Below are 4,189 nucleotides of genomic sequence, written 5' to 3'. Positions count from 1 at the left end.
CGGAAGTTTCGTCCGGTTCGTCTCTTTTACCATCGTCTCGTCGACCCGTTCAGAGGGGACCGCCTGTCCATATCCTCGTTGTCGTGAGTCATATGCCTCGTTCCGTCGCTAGAGTTTTTCAAACTCTGCTTCTGGCTATCGGGAAGAAACGACCGCGCGAGGCCGATGGCTGCGAGTCCCATCGAATTTTTTTTAAACGCACGCACACACATACACCTGAACGGAGATGCGTTCCTTTTCGTCGCGATTTTTCGCGCTTTAGTCGTCGTTGTCGCCATCCGTTCGGAGGGGACCGCCGGCCGTCTCTCTATCCTCGTTGTCGAGAGTCTAATGCCTCGTTCCGTCGCTAGAGTTTTTCAAACTCTGCTTCTGGCTATCGGGAAGAAAAGACCGCGCGAGGAAGAGGAAGGACGACCGTGCGCGTCCCTTTCGAATTTTTTTTTATTTTTACCTGAGCGACCAAAGTGGATTCAGAGGGGACCGCCGGCCGTCTCTCTATCTTCGTTGTCGCGAGTCTAATGCCTCGTTCCGTCGCTAGAGTTTTTCAAACTCTGCTTCTGGCTATCGGGAAGAATAGACCGCGCGCGAGGAAGAGGAAGGACGACCGTGCGCGTCCCATCGATTTTTTTTATTTTTACCTGAACCACCGAAGTCGATTCAGAGGGGACCGCCGGCCGTGTCTGTATCCTCGTTGTCGAGAGTCTAATGCCTCGTTCCGTCGCTAGAGTTTTTCAAACTCTGCTTCTGGCTATCGGGAAGAAACGACCGCGCGAGGAAGACTACGACCGTGCGCGTCCCATCGATTTTTTTTTACCCGAACGATGGAGATGCATATCGGCTGTTTGCTTCGAATAACTGGACGAGAGGAACGAACATATATATATATCATGGGCTAGCCACCGTGCGCTTTCTTCGCGAGATCGTGTGCTGTACAGAGGATTCAGAATCGGGTGTTATATCCCCGTCGTTTCCTGACGAACGGAGCTTCGATCTCGTTGGTTGTTATATATTATAATGCACTTTACGCCCGGTCGGCGGGCTGCGTGTGTCGTCGCGCAGTCCGTCCGATTTCGTTTTCGAACGTATTTTCGTGTCGTCAATCATATGGCGACTTCCGCGCGTTCGATTCCCGTTGGTCGGACGTTTGTCGGATATCGGCTTCTTTCGAACCGAGAATAAGAGTACAAAAACCTGAGTACACAAACAAAAATCCATGCATAAACGATTACCCTGAACGGTGGATCACTTGGCTCGTGGGTCGATGAAGAACGCAGCTAATTGCGCGTCAACGTGTGAACTGCAGGACACATGAACATCGACATTTCGAACGCACATTGCGGTCCACGGATAAATTCCTGGACCACGCCTGGCTGAGGGTTGCTCACGTAAACCTAAGACTGCTTGCGTTGCGTATCGTTGCTCTCGGTCCGTATCTCTCTGTTCTTTCTTGCCTCGTCGACAGCCCGCCGTCGTTCGTTTTATCTTTAAACGAACGTTTCTGAGTCGGAGGACGAGCGCCAAGCAAAAGAATACGAATTAAAGAGCGGTCGAGGGCTCGTACGCGACGTACGAGCGATTGTTGGACGTTCGTCGGCGTTCGTCGCTGGATCGTGTGGAGACCGGCGTACGCATGCTCTCGATACAAATATATATGAAAAATCTATCGCGTTCACGGGAGACTCGCAAAACTACCTCCGTCTCTTCTCTGTCCCTTCTTGGCTTGACAACCCGCCGTCGTTCGTGTTTTACGAACGTTTCTGAGTCGGACGAAGCGCAAGAAGAAGGATACGAATTAAAAGAGCGCGGAGAGAACCGTCGTCGTCGACGCGGTTATCGAGATACACAGAGCGAGTTTTCTTCGTGGCCGATTTTTTTTTTCTTTTTGTATCAGCCTCTGCTACGTTTTGTTAGTCTTCGATAAGCACGAATGACCGCGCCCCCGACGTCGTCTTAAATGAATTTTTGGCGAGACTGAGAGAAAGCAAAAATATTTTTGAACAAAGTCAGTCGAGAGAGGAGAGAAAAGAGAACCAAGATATTAAAACCTAAACCTAAACTTGGTGGCGTAACGAAAAACTGTGTGCCTTAAAGAAACACAACCGTCTTTTCATCAAGATGTTTTTACTCGTACAGCCCCAGGGATCGAATACCCACTCCGTCTGTTCGTGCGGCAGAGATGTATTCTGCAGGCGCGAGACGACTGACGAGAAGACAACGAGGACCGTCGCATCGATGGGTCGTCGTTGCGTTTTTCATCCTCTGTGCTTTTTTCTGTTCTTCGCGAACCCAGAGAAAGCCGTAGATCCGGGAACGGACACACGAGATTTCTTCGAACGCTGATGACTTAGGGAGATGATCCCCAGCGTTGCGCGGAGATCGGAGAGTACGCGTACATGTATCGGGACGAATTTTTCCCCGTCGGTCGCGTATCTCTCTGCCCGCGCGCCTGGCCCAAAGCCACGTTCGTCGGAAATCAACGAAAAGTGTGTTACGATCTAGCGTGCGTCTACGATCGGCTATATTTAAGGGTGACGAAGAAGAGAAAAGCTCACGGTGTTGCGCAACGTTTCTGTACTCGATTTTAAGATGTGCATGTGAGTCCGTTACAAAGTTGTTCGGATCGTCGAAAATAGTCGTTTTCGTCGTCGTGCGAAAGAGAATAATCTCTGACATTGGCACGGAGAGATCGCGCAGAGGAAGAGAACGATCCTCTTTGGCGAGGCTCGAGAAAGACTAACGAAACTTGATTAGAGACGAGGTATACACGCGCCGTACGTACGACGTACGCGCGTGTGATTTTTTTTTGCTTTAAGGCGATTCGGCGCTCCGAGTATTAGAGAAAAAGAGATCGTTGGTCATCCCATGTCTCTTCGTCGTCTATCGCTGGACCGCGCATCCTAACGTATCGCCGGTCGTCCAGTCCCCGAGTAATAAATTCACCCCGTTGTGTACGTCTCGCGCTCGCTTTTCCACTTGCGTGAGTTCCCGTGCGTTTTCGTCGTTGGTACAGAGCAAAGAAACCGATATGTTATATACATGTCGCGTGTTCGATCTCTGTGCCAGCAATAACAGGCGAAAACAAGGAACCGCTGGAATCGTCGAGAAGAGAGAAACGGCTACGGGAGATATATTATACATAACACGTGTATATATATATATATATATTATACAAAGAGGACGGGCGTTAAAAACCGGAGATCGTTACGGGTGTCTTGCGTGAGTCTTAGCTCGAACATGATACGACGAACGAAGTTTAAAAGGCACTTTGGCGAGATGCATAAAACGTTTCTCGATCGAGATAGAATATAAGGTTCTCGATTCTATTCGAATTAATTTTTTTTTTTTATTTTTTTTTCTCTTTGAGGCGATTCTCGGAGAGAGAAATAAAAATAAAGACCCTCTGTCGCATTGTTATCAAACCGTCTTGCTTTTCTCGAATCGCGCCCACATGGCACGAAATTTTTTTTTCTTTGAAAAAAAAAATTGTCACCGTGTCGTGACGTTGAAGCGACCTCAGAGTAGGCGAGATCACCCGCTGAATTTAAGCATATTACTAAGCGGAGGAAAAGAAACTAACAAGGATTTCCTTAGTAGCGGCGAGCGAACAGGAATTAGCCCAGCACTGAATCCCGCGGTTCCGCCGTTGGGAAATGTAGTGTTCGGGAGGATCCGTTTATCCCGTGACGTCGAACCGCGTCCAAGTCCATCTTGAATGGGGCCATGTACCCACAGAGGGTGCCAGGCCCGTAGTGACCGGAACGCGTTTCGGGAGGATCTCTCCTTAGAGTCGGGTTGCTTGAGAGTGCAGCCCTAAGTTGGTGGTAAACTCCATCTAAGGCTAAATACAACCACGAGACCGATAGCGAACAAGTACCGTGAGGGAAAGTTGAAAAGAACTTTGAAGAGAGAGTTCAAGAGTACGTGAAACCGTTCAGGGGTAAACCTGAGAAACCCAAAAGATCGAATGGGGAGATTCATCGTCGACGGCGTCGGTGATCGTTGGTGAGCGATGCTCCGGGTGGGCCTTCGTGGTTCCATTGGCGAGGGCACGCCACCTTCGATTCGAACGCTCCGGCGTCGTAGTCGTGCACTTCTCCCCTAGTAGAACGTCGCGACCCGTTGTGTGTCGGTCTACGGCCCGAGCGGGTGACTGTCGCGTCGCTTCGGCGCACGCGGCAGACCCTCGGTC

The 4,189-nt window shown here is 50.0% G+C and overlaps 2 non-coding genes across 2 annotated transcripts in view; both read left to right on the top strand.

Moving 5' to 3' along the window:
- Nucleotides 1-1,226: 1,226 nt before the first annotated feature.
- Nucleotides 1,227-1,380, top strand: LOC139997739 (5.8S ribosomal RNA). Its single transcript, XR_011803080.1, has one exon. It is a non-coding gene; the product is annotated as a 5.8S ribosomal RNA (ribosomal RNA).
- Nucleotides 1,381-3,508: 2,128 nt separating this feature from the next.
- The window catches only part of LOC139997742 (large subunit ribosomal RNA), a 4,174-nt gene continuing 3,493 nt past the window's right edge, over nucleotides 3,509-4,189 (top strand). Inside the window, exon 1 of the ribosomal RNA XR_011803083.1 lies at nucleotides 3,509-4,189. This exon is cut by the window's right edge and continues 3,493 nt beyond it. This is a non-coding gene — a ribosomal RNA (large subunit ribosomal RNA).

This window comes from Bombus fervidus, unplaced genomic scaffold, assembly GCF_041682495.2.
Source record: "Bombus fervidus isolate BK054 unplaced genomic scaffold, iyBomFerv1 scaffold0163, whole genome shotgun sequence".
In the NCBI taxonomy this organism is placed as follows: domain Eukaryota; kingdom Metazoa; phylum Arthropoda; class Insecta; order Hymenoptera; family Apidae; genus Bombus; species Bombus fervidus.
The sequence above is the reverse complement of the archived record's forward strand: the minus strand, read 5'-3'. Positions and strand labels throughout refer to the sequence as shown.